This window comes from Hyaena hyaena, unplaced genomic scaffold (assembly GCF_003009895.1).
Source record: "Hyaena hyaena isolate Hyena2069 unplaced genomic scaffold, ASM300989v1 scaffold_161, whole genome shotgun sequence".
NCBI classification, from domain to species: Eukaryota; Metazoa; Chordata; class Mammalia; order Carnivora; family Hyaenidae; genus Hyaena; species Hyaena hyaena.
The window spans coordinates 233,049-254,076 of record NW_024080792.1 but is presented as its reverse complement, the minus strand read 5'-3'; the positions used below and the strand labels follow the sequence as shown (position 1 = coordinate 254,076).

Here is a 21,028-nt window from a genome sequence, read left to right as displayed (position 1 = left end):
GCATACAAAAGCATTCCCTAAGTTTCAATAACTTAAAACTTTTTTGAAATCCTCTTTCTGCAGCATGTCGTTTTAGTGACCTGATCCAGATTTGTGTTCTCTGTAGATTCCATCACCAAGTCTTCAGAATCTTCAAGCAAGTTTCTGATAAAAATCCTGGGCAATGAAAAACCAAGACAAGGTCTTGGTACAATCTAGTAAGTTCTTCTTATATGTTGGTACCAAACTACTAGAACCTTAGAATCTGGGAATTTTAGAGTAGGAAATCAGCTCAGAATAAAATAACCCAGTTGCTTACTTTTTCTTTTTTTTTTTTATTTAATGTTTATTTATTTTGCGAGAGAGAGAGAAAGTGAGCATGAATGAGCAAAGAAAGGGAGAGAGAGAATCCCAAGCAGGCTCCGCACTGACAGTGCAGAGCCTGATGCAGGGCTTGAACTTATGAACCATGAGATCATGAGTAGGCCCTTGGACTGACTAAGCTATCCAGGAGCCCTCGAGTGCTTTTTTTTTTAACCAGTTAGGAAACAGACCCAGAGAAATTTGATAGTGTTTATACAAGGTCATACAGTTAAAACAATAAAAATACATACTACTCCTCTTCTTGTTCATATTTAATTCTACTCTTATTTTTCTCTCTACTCTTTAATTGTTTTATTTAAAATTATATCATTGGAGGATTCATCACACACTTCACTGAAATTAAGAAATTTTATGTCAGTGACATTTTTCTCTCAACACATCAGGAGAAACCACGTTAGTATGAGATGCCTTATTTTCTAGTGTACTTACAGCAGCTGTTTGATTTATTGATTCAACCTGTATTTTCTCACTATGCTATGAATATAATTAAAGCTTTTTGGTATATATACTCTCTTTCTTAGCTTGAAGATCATTCTGTTTTTTGAACATTGGAAACAAAATTAGTTTGAATGGGACCTTGGTGTCCCAACACCTTTTCACCTGTTGCAGAGGCAGGAAACTGTGTCATGGAAAGATGAAATGACTTGCCCAAAGAGGAATGTTGAGTCAGTTGCCTTTTCTTTGTCATCTCTGAACATTACATCATATCCCTGAGTCTTTTTCTCTTTCTTTTTATTTAGAACACATCTTTGAAGTTTCCTTTGCTGTGTTTAGAATTTTTGAGCCTCCTGTTGTTCAGTGAGGACTTTAGGCTTCCTGATACTATTCATACAACTTCACACTGATCTTTTGCCTTAACCTTGGGTATAGGGCCACATTCGATGGTTGTTCCTATTCCCTTTTAGAAAGTTTCTTTTTGTAGGAGTTGCTTCCCTTAAAAATTTAGAGCATCTTAAATGATTTCTTAGTTAAGATTCTTTCCCTCTAGACCATTCCAGATCATCCCTATTATCACAAGTTTATCCCTTTATAGCAACATTTTTTTCTATTAACTTTGGAAATACATTTTATTAAACTTGGGCAGAATTTTCCATTCCTATAACCTTGCTGTTATTTGGCAAGAATCACTGTTACTGAGTCCTGTGTAGCATCACAGCTCTACCCAACATTATTGCATTTCCACATTGGCAATTTGTTCTTCATTGATGATTAAGATTAGGTAGAGGGTCTTTCTTCCTCTGAGTAGATTAACAGTTGTCTGAGGGATTCTTTTTCGTTTCTGATATTTCCCAGCAGTGCCTGTGACTGGGTATGGAAATCTGTCCAAATCAGCAGTTCAGTATTGCAAAGCCTATTTAGTTACTGACATAACCTACCCTCTCCACAATCAGTCCTATTGTAAAAAAGAGGATATATATTTTTTCCTTTTATGTTTGTGTTCTCTCTGCCTAGCTGTCTGTTAGGAAGGGAAGAATGAATGAGTTCCACCTAACTTCACAACCTGGGAACCATGTCTGGATACACTGAATACCTGCAGTAAAAGCATGTTAACCTTCCACTATGCCATTTCCTAGTGATGGCTCTGACTAGCGCTGAAGGAACTCACTGAAAGTAAGGGGCTGTGTGGCAGTAAATTGAAGAGAGAAGGTCCTGTGTTGGATAGAAAGAAGATAAAAAGGAGATAACAAAGGAAATAAAGAGGGAAAAAATAGATGGAAAGTAAGAGGTGGTACAGGAATGTACAGATACAATAATCATATAATGAATTCTTCCCAAATAGCTTCAGATACACATAGGAGGAATTTGATGGAAAATTTTAAAAGGTAGCCAGAAGGTATATTAGGATGATAGAAGTGCTAATCTTTTTTAAGATAAAGGATACTGATAGGGGGAAGGAAAAAGATCTCTATGAAAAAAAGCGATTGAAAAATGTTAGATAGGAAGGGTGCCTGTGTTTCTTTCAAGAGAGAGGAAGATTGGAGAATATTATGTCAGTGTTTCTTAAAGTAATTTTAAAAACTCAGATTCCTCATTGGGCTCATGGATCTATATTTTAACACAGAGATGACTTTTGAGCAGATAAAGATTAAAAACCAGTATCTAAGCAGGTTGAAAAGGGATTGGATTTAATATCTACAGGCAAGAGAGCAGCTTTAGACAAGGGGTAAATCTCTTCTGAAACCAGTTGGGATGACAAGAAAATGGATATATTTAATATATGGTGAAGTACAAAAGGCATGTGAAAAGGAAGTTAAGAAGACTTACATTGCTTTATGTTGCATGATTCTTCACCTCTATTATTTGCTTAAGGACAGCAATAATTTTCTGTGTGTATTAGTGTCTAGGCTAGACACTTCACTTCTGTTCCAGGACTTTAGTCTCAATAGTCACTCTATATAGTAGACATTATCATCCCCTCCCCTGTTTATAATCCTCTTTCTGTAAAAACAACAACAACCCACAAACCAAAGCTCCCAGAAATTGAGTAACATGTCAGAATAACACATCCAAGTAGTGGCAGAGCAACTAGGGAGTAAAGATTTTCAGTTTTGTGGGCAACTACTCAGTTCTCTGCCACTGTTGTGCAAAAGCAGCCACAGGAAATATGTAAAATGATGGGTACACTTGGTTCCAGTAACACTTCATTTGTGGACACTGAAATTTGGATTGCATACCAAATGCACATATCCTTGTGAAACAAAATCTTCTTTTGAGAATTTTTTCAACCATTTAAAATTGTAGAAACTGGTGCACCTGGTTGGGTCAGCTGGTTGAGTGTCCAAATCCTCATTTTGGCTGAGTTCATGATTTCAGGGTCGTGGGATTGAGCCCCATGTTGGGCGCTGTGCTGAGCATGAAGCCTGCTTAGGAACTCTCTCTCTCTGTCTCCCTCTCTCTTTCTCTCCCTCCACCCCTTACTCCCCCTTCCTCTCTCAAAAATAAAAATTAAAACCAAGCATACCCAACACACACACACACACACACACACACACGCACGCACGCATACACAAACGTAGACACCATTATGGGCTGTGCAAAATAGGTGGTAGGCCAGATTTCACCCACAAGCCATAGCTTGGCTTGTCAGTTCCTGGCATAGGGGGGACACTGCTTGTCAAATTCATGCTCTCCACACCCCCCAGGTGTGGGAACTGAAGTTACCCATCCAATGAGAGTAAACACTAAGGCTTATGGTATGAAGTCAAAGTCTGAAGTGATTGTTCTCTAGAGAAAAACTATGTTTCTGTATAATTTGTGTATAATTTTACATCTTTAGATCCTGGACCAGAAAATGAGAAAGCAGGCTACAATGAGGATTATAGTGCCTATCATCTATTTGTCTTTCCAGATTAATTTTCCATGCTGCTCTGAGACTAAGGAGGCTGACCTGAATGATGCCTCCTTATTCTTTTGTTTTTGGTTGGGGCTGGGCAGAGGAGCACCAGAAGAGAATGAAAGGAAAGGAGGAGAAGTAGAGTTGGGGGTCTTTCTTCCTCTGTTTTTTCCCTGAGGGGTCCATGCAGGTTGGATGTTTTTACTAATGTCTTTGCTCCCTTTTAAGTGTCCCTCTTTGCAGGGTTCCGGGAACCACTTCTCTCCACCTCCAGTCTAGGGAAATTAAGTGTGTCTCGTGCCACTGGCCACAGGATCCCTCATAGTTTCCTTTCTCACATCCTTGAATATAGTCCTTTCATTGATCTCTTCCCAAATCACACAGTTTGAATCTGCCTTCTGTTTCCTGTGGAGACCCTGCAACTAGGTATAGCAATATCTGTTTAGGAGGCTTCTCCGGAGTACTTCATCCTTTGCTTCCACTTGTATGTACCCTGTAATATATTCTTAACAGCTTCACTGAGGTTTAAGTGATGTACAATAAACTGCATGTACTGAAAGTGCACATTTTAAAATGTTTTAATATATGTACGTACCCATGAAACATCACCAGGATCAAGAAAATGGACATATTCATCACCCCTCAAAGTTTCCTTGTGCCCCTTTGCAATCTCTTTAAGCTCCTCTCCCAGCTCACCTTGGCCCCATGGCCCAATGGCCCCATCCCTAAGTAACTTGTCTACTTTCTGTCCTTAGAGATTAATTTACATTTTGTATAATTTATATATGTAAGTTATATACATACATATCAGGAGAATTATTCAGTATGAACTCTTTTTTGTCTGGTTTCCTGTTTTTTTGAATTTTTCTTTTAGAGAGAGAGAGTGGGAGAGAGGAGCAGAGGGAGAGAGAGACAGAATCCCAAGCAGGCTCCATGCTCAGTGCAGACCCCCAAGTGGGGGGTCAATCCCACGGCCCTGGGATCACCACTCGAGCTGAAATTAAGAGTCAGAGGCTCAACCAACTGAGTCACTCAGGAGCCCCTTTGCTTCTTTTTCTTAGCATCATTTATTTCTTATAATATTTTCAGCAATAGCAGTAGTGTTTATTGCCTGTACATATCATGATATCTATTTGCCACTGTTTACACTTCAAGTTCTTCAAGGCATGCTACACTTGACATTATACCCCTAGAACCTAGCATGGTGCCTGTCATATAGGAGATGTGGTATGGTGGGTCACCTCTATCCCCTGCGCTATTTGCCTCTTTGGCAATGAGACTTTTTTTTTTTTTTTAAGATTTTTTGCTTTAAAATAATCTCTATACCCTATATGGGGCTCAAACTCACAACTCAGAGATCAAAAGTCTCACACTTTACCGACTAGCCATAAGTGCCCCTGGCAATGAAACTTCTCAAGCACCTTCTGCAGAGAGTGGTTAGTAATCTGTTCATAGTCGAAGGCTGTCAATAGGACTGGCCCTCCATCAGAAGATGAAGCAGGTGAGTGTCTTACTCTTTCCATGGGATTTATAGTTCTGCACCCCCCTCATCTTCCCTCTCATCCCCACTGTGTATAAGTTCAAGAAATCGACCTCAGTTTATTGCGGTATATAAATGATACACCCACCACTGGTTTCTCACTGTCCATGTCAGCACTGGGGACCAGAGAGGGGACTTCTGAGGAAGGGTGAAGAGGTTAGACAGTGCTGAAGCAGAAATAGTCTTGTGTTTGTGCCTGTGAGTTTTGGTAGGGGTGTGGATCACATACTTTTATGCAGGCACTTACCCAAGAGAAATGAACAGGAAATGTACCTTCATAGTTTCTTTCTCTTTCATTCTGGACTGCTTCTGTGAAGTCCGAAGGATTATGGGAACTTGTATTATTGAAAGCTAAATTGTATGATTCTTTCCATGTAGGTTTCTGAGCTGCAAGACAACAGACCAGATTCTGCGGGACAGTGCAGGCCTGGAGTAGCGATCAGCTTTGACTTCAGGCTGCAGTGAGTACAAGACCTGTTTTGGTTAATGGGATGAAAATCCTGTGATAGAATCTTCTTCCCTCCTTCAGATGTATGATAGCTGTAGATCTTAGCCCGCTCAAGTTTGGTGTGGCCTGGATAAGTCCTCTTCCTTCATAATCTCTTCCCCCATGAGTTTTCAATGCCTATTAAAACCTTGTCTTTATTCTGGGACAGAGGTAAACAAGGAGAATCTTTAATGGATTAAAAAGGTAAGCCATTCCGAATTGCCCCTTCTGTCTCCTCTGTCTCCTCTGTAATACTGCATGGTCTTCTGTTTTCACCCCTTTAATAGAGTCAAGACTGAGCTGGCACTAATTATTTACATTTTAATGTCACCGAGTTTCATAGGCAAGCCCAGGCTTACTGGGACAGCAGCCAGCTTATCCCCAAGGGACCCTGGTGCTGAAGGAATACGTGTTAACTGAAATGTGAGGCTATAGATTTCAGCAGAGCTGCCTCCAGTTCTTTATAATTGCAATAGATATAATAATTTATCAAGGACTAAATACATTTGTGAGCTACCCTAGAAATTTAACCACACTGTAGAAGTTTCTTTCTTTTCTGCTTTGCTAAGAGTTGGGGTTTTCTTCGTGTTTTCCCAATCAGGAATGGATATTGCATTCTTTCAAATGATTTTTCTGTCTGTTGAGACAATCATGACTTTTTTTTCTCTTTTGGTTGTTGGTATGGAGAATACCTTTAATGGATTTTTGAGTGCTAAATCAACCTTGCATTTCTGGAAGAAACTCCATTTGGTCATCATGTATTCTCTTTATACTTTGTTCTCTGATTTGCTAGTATGTTGCCATGGAGTTTTGCATTTAAGCTTATGAGGAATAACTATGTGTGATTTCTTCTCTGATATGTTCTTGTCTTGTTTTGGTATCAGAGTAATACTGGCCTTATTTAAAAGAATAGGGAAGTATTTACCTGCTTCCAAGTTTCTGGAAAAGTTTGTGTAGGGTAGTAATTTTTCTTCAATGTTTCAGAAGATTTACCAATGATGCTGTATGTACGTGGAGTTTTTCATTGTGGGAAGGTTTGTAACCGTGAACTCAATTTAATAGACCTAAGGAAGCTATTCAGGATAGTCAAGCATATTTTTGAATAAGCTTTGTTAGTTTGTATTTCAAGTTATTTGTCTACTTTATCCAAGTTGTTGAATTTAATGGCATAAATTTGTCCATAATATTTCTGTATTATAATATATATAATTATATATAATATAGCTATATTATATATTCTTTTACTGTCTTCACAATGTGTAGTGATCTCACTTCTCTTATTCTTAATGTTGGTAATCTGTGTTACCTCACTTTTGTCCCTTGTAAGTCTGGCTAAAGGTTTATCAATTTTAACGGTCTCAAAACCAGCTTTTGATTTCATTTATTTTCTCTATTGTTTCTGTTCATTGGTTTCCTGTCTGATATTTACTATTTCTTTCTGGGTTTTTTTTTTGTTTGTTTGTTTAACTTGCTCTTCATTTCTAGTTTTTTTTTTTTTTTTAATTGGAAGCTGAAGTCATTGATTTCAGGCTTTTCTAATACAGAATTTAGTGCTGTAAATTGTCTTCTAAATACAGGCAGCCCACAAATTTTTTTTTTTTTTAATTTATTTCTAGGAGAGAGAGAGAGAGAGAGACAGCGTGAGCAGGGGAGGGTCAGAAAGAGAGGGAGACACAGACTCTGAAACAGGCTCCAGGCTCTGAGCTGGCTGTCAGCACAGAGCCCGACGCGGGGCTCGAACCCACGAACCGCGAGATCACGACCTAAGCGAAAGTCGGACGCTTAACCGACTAAGCCACCCAGGCGCCCCAGCCCACAAATTTTATATGGTGTATTGTCTTTTTAATCAGTTTAAAATTTCTAATTTCCCCTTTGACTTCCTTTTTTGACCCATGGGTTATTTAGAAGTATGTTTAATTTTCAAATATTTTGGAATTTTTCCAGAGATCTTTCTGTTACTGATTTCTAATTGACTGCTATTATGGTCAGAAAACATACATGTATAACTTGAATTCTTTTGAATTTGGGGGGACATTTATTATAACCTAGTATATGATCTACCTTGGTAAAATATGATACAGGCATGTGATAAGAATCTGTATTCTGTGGTTGGGCCTCTATAAATGTTAGTTGTACCAGTTTGGTTAATAATGTTCAAATTTTCTATATCCTTACAGATCTTTTTTCTACTTGTTCTACTAATTATTGAGGGAAGGGTATTAAAATCTCTAACTACCATTATCTTTGCATCTATTTCTCTATGTGGTTCTGTCAGTTTTTGTTTCATGTGGTTTGAAGTTCTCTTATTATATGTATAATTATATTTTACATTTACATATAAATTATAATTATATGTATTATTATATGTATAAATGTCTAGGATTATTATGTCATCTTTATGAATAGACATATTTGTCATTATGAAATAATTCTCTTTATACCTGGTGGTATTCTTTGGTCTGCCTTCTTTGGGACTGAATACTTCTTTGTGATTTAATTTTATTTGTTGACTTATTAACTATGATTTTTTTTTGTTCTGTCATCTTAATAGATACTTTAGGGTCTATAGTGTACATCTTCTGCTCATAACACTCTACCTTTAAATGGTATACCATTTCATCAATAGTATAAGAACCCTATAATAATATGCTTCCTTTTCTTCTGTTCCAACCTTTGATCTAACACAGGCATACATTTACATATGTTATAAACCTCATAATACATTGTTTATATTTTGTTTAAATAACCATTATCTTTTAAAGAGCTTTGTATAATAGAGGAAAAAAATCTTATTTTTTACCCATGAAGTTATAGTTTCTGGTGCTCTTCATTTCTTGATATAGATTAGGTTCACCCCAGGTAACATTTTGTTTTGCCTGAAAGGTCTTCCTTAATGTCATGTAGTGCAGGTGTGCTTGTGATGAGCTCTTTCATCCTTTTTATGTCTGAAAAAGTCTTTATTTTGCCTTGGTTCTTGAAAGGTATTATCTAAGTTTTTTCTTTCAGTATAATACAGATATTACTCCACTGTCTTCTCACATGCATTGCATCTGGTAAGAAATCTTTTGTTTTCCTCATATTTATTCCTCTTACATATTGTGTCATTTTTTTTTTCTGAGTACTTTTAAGTTTTTCTGTTTGTCACTGGTTTTGAACCATTTAATTACCATGTAGCTTGATGTAGTTTTCTTCACGTATATCATACCTTGGGGTTCCTTGAGTTCTTCAATGTATAGGATTATAATTTTCATCAAATTGGAAATATTTTTAGGCATTAACTTCTTCAGAAAGCTGCTTAAAATTGTTCCAGAGCTCACTGATGTTTTTTTTTTCCTTCTATCTATTTAATATTTCATAGCTTCTGCCATTTACTCCTTCTGGTGTTTTGTTAATTACTAAAAATTTGACTGGGGTCTTTTTTGTTTTTGGTGTCTTCTAGTATCTGTGCATAACGTTTTGAATACAAGAATATAGTTAAAATTCTTTCACTATTTCTGTTCAATAATCCTAATGTATGTGTCAGTTCTGGGTTGGTTTTTGTTAATTAATTTATTTCCTTTTTATAAGTCAGATCTTGTTTCTTTGCATGCCTGATAATTTTTGACTGGATGTGAGACATTTGAATTTTACCTTGTTGTCTGTTAGATATGTTTGTATTTTTATAAATATTCTTGAACTCTGTTCTGTGATACAGTTACATTTATTTGAGACATTGATTGTTTCAGGTGTTTGCTTTTAAGATTTGTTAGGACCCAGAGCACTGCTCATTCTTAGGCTAATCATTTTCCATCACCAAGGCAAAACAAAACAAAAGAACTGTGTATATTCTACCAATGTTTCTAAATTTCTGAAAACTCAGAGCTCAGTACAACTTCTTAATCAAGACTCCAGAAAAAATGTCAGATAAAATAAGGCTTATGTCTTTTCTCCATCCTTACCACAAATAACATACATACACATACACACACACATACACACAGACACACTCCTTTGATGTTGATGCAAACAATAGTGTATAAAAAAATATACTTGCGTAAAAGTTTCATTTAAGGATTAAATAGCATGAGTAGAAGAGAAAGCCAAAGCTATTGTGAGTGGGAAAATTTGGGGGGATATTAGAGGTATCTGTAAATTGTGATAATGGCTGGCAGCTATCAAAGGTTTCTGCAGACTAATACAGAGGCTGTTGTGTAGTGAATGAGATGGTTAGGAGGGAGGTCCATTCAGATCACTGTGCATCTTCAGTGATCTTTGAGACCCAGGGAGAGATAAATATCTTGGGAGGAGTATATACAAAAATAACATCTAACCTCAACATCGTAATTTAGAAGAAAAACCACTTCTTTTTGTAGAAAGAAGAGAAATCTATGGCAAAATTGCTAGAGTGGATTGGCTACAAACTTGGAACATATTTTTGGGTCAAAAGTCTGGAACGTATTCTAGGAATGAGTAAGTGGTACTATTTCACCTGATGTACTCCTAAAAGCTAAGTTTCGTTTTTAGAGGTGTTTTGCGACCATATTAAGAGAAACACCTCTCGAACTCTGGTTGGGGAAAATTGCAGAATTGAGAAAGGGCATTGCTTGTTGGAATATTTGGGAAGCTTGCCTTATGTAGTCTCACATTTCAAACATTGATAAGCCTTTTATCACTGTGCGTGGTCACTTCTGGCAGTGGGACCCTAAGGTTAAAAGCATGAAGAAAGATGAGCAGTTCTCTGTGGCGTATCTTTAACTACAATTCAAAATGAGGATTAAAATGACTCCAGATAACTAGAGTCTGTAAATGATATCCTAGAAGTTGGTGACTGTAACCGTGATTCTCAAAACTGTGTGGCCTGGAATTCTCGGAAGCTCTTCTTAGTGCTTCCTGGGGATTAAGGCTGCGGGTAGAAAAGTTGCAGTCCCTCTGATTTTACTCCAGTCAGTAGACCATACTGTTATATTTTTCACATATGGAGATTCTGTGAAAACTTTCATTTCAAAAAGTTTTTAGCCTTTCCTGGGATTAATCTGAAACTTATTCTTTCAGAGTTTCAGAGCCAAGATAAGTGCTTGAACTAACTCCAAATTCATGGAATTATTATGGAACCCTGTAGCTCTTACATATTACCCAATAGTGGTTGATATAAAAGAAGACAAGAAATAACTAGAAGGTAGATAAATATCTGTATGTTGAATTTATAGATTAAAAGAAATTACTAAGTTATTCTGTAAATGCAAGATAATTCTTGAATTTTATGTGGATTAATTTTGATCCTCACCTTAATAAGAAAGGAAAGATAAGACTACATTATTTCCTTGTTGGCTTTTACCAGTTTGAATGTGTACGTCAAAAAATTTTGGGGCCACCAGCTGGTCATTTTCTAGTTACTCATATAAAAAAGTTGTATTGACTATGAACAACCTGAAAATTCTTGGCCTGCTTGAAACACCTAATTGTGTTTGGAAATATACTGATGACAAAATGGAGAGATGCTAAATCCGGAGAAGACATCACATGCCTGACATAATCTCACATTTTGCTCTTATTTAAGTGAGACAGGTACCAAAATAAATTTCTAAGTAGGTTCCATATGGAGCCCAACATGGGGCTTGAACTCACAACCCTGAGATCAAGACCTGAGCTGAGACCAAGAGTTGGACATTTAACTGACTGAGTCACCCAGGAGTCTTATATAGTGTAGGGCCATGCTGCTTTAAGTGCCAATTCATGAGAAAATAAAAAGCTTATAAGAGAATATAAATCGATTTGCTATATCCCTCATTGAGAAGGTCTTAATGTAGGAAAAAATGGCAGCTAAACTAGATAGTGTGCTTATTGATTGCACTGGACTGAATATTTATATTCCCCTCCCCAGTTCATATGTTACAATCCTAACCTCTAAGGTGATAGCAATAGCAGTAGGAAGTGAGTCTTCAGGAAGTAATTAGATCATGAGGACAGAGCTCTCATGAATGGGATTTGTGGTCCTAAAAAAGAGGCCCAAGGAAGTTCCTTTGCCCCGTTAGCCATGTGAGGTCACATCAGAAAGACAGTTGTTTAGAAGTGGGATCTCACCAAATCTCCCACATCTTGATATCAGACGTCAGTCTCTAGAACTGTTAGAAATAAACTTCTGTGGTTTAGGTTACCCCAGTCTATGGTGTTTCATTATAGCAGCCTGAACTGACTGAGACAGTGATAGAGTTGATTTACATTCTGACACAGACTCCTTATCTCATCAAATAGTGATAACAAAATATTCATAGACAGGAAGCTGGTCTTCAGTCTGCACTTTGAATAACACTAACATAGGAAATACTATAGAAACTACCTCTGTCCCTTGAGTTATCCTTAGGTTGATGTATTACTACTTTGAGCAATGACCTTTATTAGCAATATAGAAGAATGAAGAGTTTCTTCTCCATAAATGATGTGAAGGTAGATGCTGTAGAAGAAATATATATGTCAGGTCACAGTGGTGGAGGTGATGTGTAATTGGAGAAACAGGTCTGGTGTGAGTCGGAGCCCTCTTAGGTCACATGTACCTGCTGCCATAGGAGAGAATATGGTATCAAGAGGTTAATGTGTCAGACATTACACACCGTGTTTGTGTTAAGGTTCTAGAGATTCAGAATTTAGGGGACTATCTAAAGGGAGGCAGTATGGCATGGCAGTTAATATGTGAGTGTGGTGGTATACTGCCTAGGTGGAAAACTAGTCACCGCACTTCCCAGTTGTGCAAATTCCGGGAATCGCTATAACCTCACCATGACTCATTTTCTTTATCTATAAAATAGAAGAGATGATAATAGTACCTACTAATAGGGTTGTTGTGAGGATTTAATACAACATTCATGTAGAATAAAGAATAAATACTAGTAAATAAAATAAGTTTTATATATTATATATTATATTTTATATTAAAATGTTCATGTAGAATAAACTGAGTATATAGCATGCTTACTACATTTTAGCTGCTGTTATTCTTTCATAGCAAACTAAAGTACATTTTGTACTTGATTAAACACTAAAATGAATCATAATGGTCTGTTATTGAATAAGCAGGAGGACAATGCATTCTATGGGGGGAGGGGTATCATACCAAGATTTAAAGTTTATACCTTATAAGGATATGCATTTATTAAAGGTGATAAGATTCTGTACCTGGCTTTGGTAAGCTGAAACCTGGAGAGAAGTAAACTAATGTATTCCATACTCTGTAAATCCTGGACATTTCCAGAAACAAATATAGATTCTTCCTTTGAAATTTCTATTTGGTCATAACTGGAGTCACCTAGGAAAAATCATTCATAGGACACTCATCCAAATCCACCCCTTAAAGCTTTCCTAAAGGTTGCAATTTTAGGAAAATGGTCTGTTTATTTGTAATAATAATTTCCTCTGCATCAGAAGAGACTCTTACCTTAGATGATAGTAAAGCAACACTCACTGGTAGAGACAAACAGTGTATAATGTCATTTAGGTCAAGAGCTTACACCATGAAAAACATAAACCCCTTGGCATCAGAGCAGTGCTTGGTAACCCTGGAAGGATACTCATTGAAGGCTTAAGCATGAAATGAATAATTGCTGAACTACTTAAGAAGAAAATACCCAAAGCATTAACTAACTTTTGCTTGGTTCCATTGGGAGGAGTCTAATTGGAACCAGCCTTAGGCAGCTATGACAGGTGCACTAAGATCCTGACTACACACCTGTTCCCACAAAGAGAAAAAAATGGTGCCTCTTCTCACCACTTGGGCCCTCCCATGACTAGGTGTGGTGATGAAGGACTAATGCTTACAGGGATCAGTTCTTGGAGGAAGCACTTGGAAACCAGGGTATCAAGGACATTCGTAATGACATAGAAATTTCACTGGGATCCAAGCCCTAGCCATGTCCTAATGCTGGGTGACAGGGGTCTGCTGGACTTTGGAAGCATGTCAGCACATATCAACATGTCTCCTTAGTTACTATCTTTTTACTGTGACTTACCGTGTGTCCTCCAGTTATTACCTCCATACATTCCTCCCATTAAGTATTTTACACTGCTTCCTCTAATAGTTTTTTACTATAGTCTTCCGTGTTTTTATTTTTGTTTATTTTTATTTTTTTTCTTAAACAATTTGTCAGTTGGTTTCCATATAACACCTAGTGCTCATCCCAACAAGTACCCTCCTCCATGCCCATCACCCCCCTTTCCCTCGCCCCCACCCCATCAGGCCTCAGTTTGTTCTCAGCATTCAAGAGTCTCTCATGGTTTGCCTCCCTCCCTCTCCCAAGCTATTTTTTTCCTCTTCTCCTCCCCCATGGTCCTCTGTTAAGCTTCTCCTGATCCACTTATAAGTGAAAACATATGGTATCTGTCTTTCTCTGCATGACTTAGTTCGCTCAGCATAACACACTCAAGTTCCATCCATGATGCCACAAATAGCCACATTTCATTCTTTCTCATTGCCATGTAGTATTCCATGGTATAGATGACCCACATCCAGTTGTCAGTTGATGGACACTTAGGCTCTTTCCATGTTTTGGCTATTGTTGAGAATGCTGCTGTGAACATTGGGGTACATGCCCCTATGCATCAGCACTCCTGTATCCCTTGGATAAAGTCTTAGCAGTGCTATTGCTGGGCCCTAGAGGAGTTCTATGGTTGATTTTTTGAGGAACCTCCACACTGTTTTCCAGAGGGGATGCACCCGTTTACATTCCCACCAACAGTGTAGGAGGGTGCCTGTTTCTCCACATCCTCGCCAGGATCTGTAGTCTCCTGATTTGTTCATTTTAGCCACTCTGAACGGCATGAGGTAGTATCTCAGTGTGGTTCTCGTTTGTATTTCCCTGATGAGGAGGGATGCTGAGCATCATTTCATGTGTCTGTTGGCCATCTGGATGTCCTCTTTGGAGAAGTGTCTGTTCATGTCTTCTGCCCATTTCTTCACTGGATTATTTGTTTTTCAGGTGTGGAGTTTGGTGAGTTCCTTATAGATTTTGGATATTAACCCTTTATCTGATACGTCATTTGCAACTCTCTTTTCCCATTCCATCAATTGCCTATTAGTTTTATGGATTGTTTCCTTTGCTGTGCAGAAGCTTTTTATCTCGATGAGGTCCCAAGAGTTCATTTTTGCTCTTGATTCCCTGCCTTTGGGGATGTGTCAAGTAAGAAATTGCTGCGGTTGAGGGCAAAACGGTTGTTTCCTGCTTTCTCCTCTAGGATTTTGATGGTTTCCTGTCTCACATTGAGGTCCTTTATCGATTTTGAGTTTATTTTTGTGTATGCTGTGAGAAAATGATCTAGTTTCATTGTTCTGCATGTTGCTGTCCAGTTCTCCCAGCACCATCTGTTAAAGAGGCTGTCTTTTTTCTATTGGATACTCTTTCCTGCTTTGTCAAAGATTAGTTGACCATACATTTGTGGGCCCGATTCTGAGTTCTCTGTTCTATTCCATTGGTCTATGTGTCTATTTTTGTGCCAATACCATACTGTCTTGATGATGACAGCTTTGTAGTAGAGACTAAAGTCTGGGATGGTGATGCCTCCTGTTTTGGTTTTCTTCTTCAATATTACCTTGGCTATTCGGGGTCTTTTGCGGTTCCATACAAATTTTAGGATAGTTGGTTCTAGCTTTGAGAAGAATGCTGGTGCGATTTTGATTGGGATTGCATTGAATGTGTAGACTGTTTTGGGTAGTAATGACATTTTAACTATATTTATTCTTCTTATCCATGAGCATGGAATGTTTTTCCATTTCTTTGTGTCTTCTTCAATTTCCTTCATAAGTTTTCTATAGTTTTCATCATACAGATCTCCTATATCTTTGGTTAGGTTTATTCCTAGGTATTTTATGGTTTTTTGTGCAATTGTGAATGGGAGATCTTCTTGATTTTCCCTTTCTGTTGCCTTATTATTGGTGTATAAAAATGCACCTGATTTCTATACGTTGATTTTGTACCCTGCAACTTTGCTGAATTCATGGATCAGTTCTAGTAGGCCTTTGGTGGAGTCTGTCGGGTTTTCGATGTAGAGTATCATGTCATCTGTGAAAAGTGAAAGTTTGACTTCTTCTTTGCCAATGCTGATGCCTTTGATTTCCTTTTGGTGTCTGATGGCTGATGCTAGGACTTCCAGCACTATGTTAAACAACAGTGGTGAGAGTGGACATCCCTGTTGTGTTCCTGATCTCAGGGGGAAAGCTCTCAGTTTTTCCCCGTTGAGGAGGATGTTAGCTGAACGTTTCTCATAGGCTTTTATGATGTTTAAGTAAGTTCCTTCTATCCTGACTTTCTCGAGGGTCTTTATTAAGAAAGGATGCTGTATTTTGTCAAATGCTTTTTTTGCATCTATCAACAGGATTGTATGGTTTTTATCTTTTCTTTTGTGGATGTGATGTATCATATTGATTTGTGAATACTGAACCAGCCCTGTAACCCAGGAATGAATCCCACTTGATCATGGTGGATAATTCTTTTTATGTGCTGTTGAATTCGATTTGCAAGTATCTTGTTGAGGATTTTGCATTTGTATTCATCAAGGATATTGGCTTGTATTTCTCTTTTTTTTCTGGGTTTCTGTATGGCTTAGGAATCAAAGTGATGCTGGCTTTGTAGAAGGAGTCTGGAAGTTTTCCTTCCATTTCTGTTTTTTGGAATAGCTTGAGAAGAATGGGTATTAACTCTGATGTAAATGTCTGATACAATTCCCCGGGGAAGCCATCAGGTCCAGGGCTCTTATTTGTTTGGAGATTTTTGATAACTGATTCAAAGTCTTCACTAGTTATGGGTCTGTTCAGATTTTCTATCTCTTCCCATGTGAATTTTGGTAGTGTGTGTTTAGGAATTTGTCCATTTCTTCCAGGTTGTCTGGTTTGTTGGCATATAATTTTTCATACTATTCCCTGATAATTGCTTGTATTTCTGAGGGTTTGGTTGTAATAAGTTCATTTTCATTCATTATTTTGTCTATTTGGGTGTTCTCTCTTTTCTTTTTTAGAAGCCTGGCTCGAGGTTTATCAATTTTGTTTCTTTTTTTCAAAAAACCAACTCTTGGTTTCATTGATCTGTTCAACTATGTTTTTTTGGATTCTGTATTGTTTATTTCTGCCCTGTTTTTATTATTTCTCTTCTCCTACTGGTTTTGGGATGCTCTTGTTGCTCTCCTTCTAGTTCCTTTAGGTGTGCTGTTAGATTTTGTATTTGCACTTTTTCTAATTTCATGAAATAGGCTTGGAGTGCAATGTGCTTTCCTCTTAGGACTGCCTTTGCTGCATCCCACAGAGTTTGGATTGTTGTATTTTCATTTTCATTTGTTTCCATATATTTCTTAATTTCTTCTCTAATCGCCTACTTGGTCCATTCGTTCTTTAGTAGGGTGTTCTTTAACCTCCATGTTTTTGGAGGTTTTCCAGACTTCTTCCTGTGATTGATTTCAAGTTTCATAGCATTGTGATCTGAAAGTGTGCACGGTATGATCTCAATTTTTTTATATTTATTGAGGGCTGCTTTATGTCCCAGTATGTGATCTATCTTGGAGAATGTGCCATGCGCACTTGAGAAGAAAGTGAATTCCTTAGCCTCAGGATGTAGAGTTCTAAATACATCTGTCAGATCCATCTGGTCCAATGTGTCCTTCAAGTCCATTGTTTCTTTAGTGATTTTCTGTCTAGTTGATCTATCCATTGCTGTAAGTGGAGTATTAAAGTCCCCTGCTATTAGCACATTCTTGTACATAAGATTGTTTCTGTTTGTGAATAATTGTTTTATGTATTTGGGTGCTTCCATATTCAGTGCATAGACATTTATAATTGTTAGCTCTTCCTGATGGAAAGATCCTGTAATTGTTATATAATGGCCCTTCTTCATCCCTTGTTACCACTTTTACTTTAAAGTCCAGTTTGTCTAATATAAGTATAGCTACTGCAGCTTTTTTTTTTACTTCCAGTAGCATGATAGATATTTCTCCATCCCCTTACTTTCAATCTGAAGGTGTCCTAAGGTCTAAAATGAGTTTCTTGTAGACAGCAAATAGATGGATTTGGTTTTTATATCCATTCTGCTACCCTGTGTCTTTTGATTGGAGCATTTAGCCCATTTACATTCAGTGTTATTATTGAAAAATATGGGTTTAGAGTCATTATTTTCTTGTCGGATTCATTTTTGTGGTGGTGTCCCTGGTAACTTGTGTTCCTTGCAACATTTCCCTCATGAACTCCCCCTTCAGATTTCTGGTAGGGCTGGATTAATGGTGATGAATTCTTCCAATTTTTATTTGGGAAGACTTTTATCTCGCCTCTGTTCTGAATGACAGGCTTGCTGGATAGAGGATTCTTGGTTGCATGTTTTTTTCTGTTCATCACATTGAAGATTTCCTGCCATTCCTTTCTGGCCTGCCAAGTTTCAGTAGATAGGTCTGTCACCACTCTTACAGGTCTCCCTTTGTATGTTAGGGCCCTTTTATTCTTAGCTGCTTTCACAATTCTCTGTCTTTATATTTTGCCAGTTTAACTATGATATGTCGTGCAGATGATCGATTCAAGTTACGTCTGAGGGGAGTTCTCTGTGCCCCTTGGATTTCAATGTCTGCTTCCTTCCACGGATTGGGGAACTTCTCAGCTGTAATTTGTTCAAGGAGTCCTTCAGCGCCTTTCCCTCTTTCTTCCTCTTCTGGAATTCCTATGATACAGATATTGTTCCATTTGATTGTATCACTCAGCTCTGAAACTCTTCTTTCATGTTCCTGGATCAGTTTCTCTTTCTGTTTCTCAGCTTCCTCTTTTTCTGTAATTGTGTCTTCTTATTCACCTATTCTCTTCTCTGCCTCTTCAATCCATGCATTGGCTGCCTCCATTTTATTTGCACCTCATTTATATCATTTTTTAATTCATCACAACTATTTTTAAGTTCCATAGTCTTTGTAGCAAGAGTTTCTCTGATGTCTTCCATGCCTTTTTTAAGCCCAGCGACTAATTTTATGGCTATTGTTCTAAATTCTTGTTCAGTTATGTTGCTTATATCTGTTTTGAGCAGTTCTTTAGCTGTCATTTCTTCCTGGAATTTCTTTAGAGAAGAGTTCTTCTGTTTCATCCTTTTGGCTAGCTTTCTTTCTCTTGTTAATTTTAAAAGCTTGTTATGCACTCTGCACCTGCAAGTACTGCTGCATTAAAGAAAGCTCATTGACTGTCCAGGGCCTGTCTGTTTAGGAAGTGTTCTTTTAATGGTGTCTCTTGGTCTCTCTTGTTGAGACTTTGGTTATTTTATTTCCCTACTCATAGTGTTATTTGGGATTCTCCACCATGTGTACTTTGGCTTGTGTTTTGAGGTAGCCTTGGAAAAGAAAACAGATAGACAAACACACAGGGAACAAAGACACACAAACACACAGACAAATCCAACCAACAAGCAAACCGAGAGGGAAAAAGAGAAAGAAAAATAAAAGAGAAAAAAATAATAAAAATTAAAAATTAAAAAAAAGAAGAAAAAAGAAAAAACCCAAAAGACAAATGACAGTCTGAAAGCATAAAACCAGAATTCCCAGCTACAAATAAAGAGCAGAGTGTCTGCAGGGCTGATGGAAGAGCATATACAAAGAGAGAAATGACAGGGTGGGGAGAAAGCGAAATTGGACAATGACCAGGCAGAGAGACTAAAAGGCTTAATTCACAAAGAGGAAGAGGAGGATATGATAAGAGGTGAGGAGAAAGAAATGAAGATAATATTACTCAGAGAAACTATATAGTCTGATTACTCCAGAGAGAGAGAAAGTAGCAGTAAAGGTGTAGAATATACATGTAGAGAATGGATTAAATGTGACTGTTTAAGCAAACCAATGACCAGAGTGCCCAGTCCAGCAGAGAGGAGGGATACGAATGAGACAAGGGAAAATATATCTGAATAGAAAGAATTGATCTAGAATTAATCATGGCAGTGCATCCGTGTTGGTCTTGCCCTGGGCTCTGGTGAAGAAAAAAAAGCAGCTCTCTAGTGGGGACGCGTGTGGTTTCGTGTAGGCGGGTCTTAGTCTCCACTGCATCCAGCAGGCCACTTCCTGAGGTTGCTCCCTGGTGGTTGTGGGGAGAAAAATGGCGGCGCCCCAGGCCCATCTGGAACCAGTCTTTGCAAATCACTCTTTTGAGTCTGATCTCTGCCGTGGGCATAGCCAAGGTAGTCCATGTTCTATGTCCCAAGCCAGGCCACATTTCCAGATCTTAGTCCTTGGGCCCCATTGATACTGACCGAAATATAAACCTGCAGGTGAGTCCCTCAGAGCAGTTTCAAGCTGGCCACTTCCCCACTGGAGATTCAGCCGGAAGAGCAGCAGAGCTGTTTCAAGCAGGCCACTTTCCCTCCAGACTGAGCTGGAGAGCAGAGGAGCAGTTTCACCTGGCACCCCTGGGACCGGGTCACCCAGCTCAAAGTCAGCACCACAGCTGGAAACCAAATCACTCTCTGTTCCAAGCTGAGGTTTTTCTCTTCTCCAGGGACAGTTCCTTGAGCAGTTTCAGCCGCTCTCTCTTTTCCCCTCCAGTCACCATGGCTCCCCGCAAAGGGGGCTCCCTCCCCTCCCTCTGTGTCTCCGGGTCCCGGCCCGTTTTTATCTTCCCCAGGCACCTATAAGGTTGTTTTCTTAGCAGATTCTCTCCTTTTTCTCCAGAACTCCTGTGGTTCAGTGTCCTATAGCTTCATGCCTTCTCCATTTGAGATACGGGGGCAGGTGAAATGTACAGAGCTTTCTACTTCTCCGCCATCTTGCCTCTCCCATTCCTTCCGTGTTTTTAAAAAGACCCCACTTCGGGAGAGGGTGCTCAGGAAGATTATTCTCTCTCTCTCTCTCACTTTATTACACTCTTCCTACGTGTTACCTTTTCGAGGACTTCCCTGGCTACTCCCCTTAAGTATCACTCCCCCATCTCATCACTCACTCACTCATTCACTCACCCTTTTCCTAGTTTCTGTTTCTTCTTAAATTTTTATCAGTACCCTATGTTATTTCTTTTCTACCCATACAACTTCACTCAACTTCACTCTTAAAAGTACCGATTCGGCAAAACAAAGGTCTATGATTTCAAGATGCAGTGCTTTTAAATCTTCTCTGAACTCTGATTCTTCCTCAGATGTGTTTCTTCTATGAGCTGTGTTTCTTCGTCAGATTTACTTCTAGGACTGTTCCTCTACTACATCCTTGTAGTAGATGTCTTGCTGTAAATGGGGTCAGAGGGGACTGGGCAGGAGATGGCTCAGGTTTCTGTGTCAGGCTTTGGAGCTGCTCCCCATGTTTCCGATGTCTGCAGCGTTGCTAGAGAGCTGTTAGCTCCCCAGTTACA

At 38.4% G+C, this 21,028-nt stretch overlaps 1 long non-coding RNA gene across 1 annotated transcript in view; it reads left to right on the top strand.

The window, feature by feature from the left end:
- Nucleotides 1-21,028, top strand: part of LOC120236733 — a 64,521-nt gene that overhangs the window by 35,259 nt on the left and 8,234 nt on the right. The window contains exons 3-4 of the long non-coding RNA XR_005529752.1: nt 107-197; nt 5,616-5,698. This is a non-coding gene — a long non-coding RNA (uncharacterized LOC120236733). The remainder of the gene's footprint in view (nt 1-106; nt 198-5,615; nt 5,699-21,028) is intronic.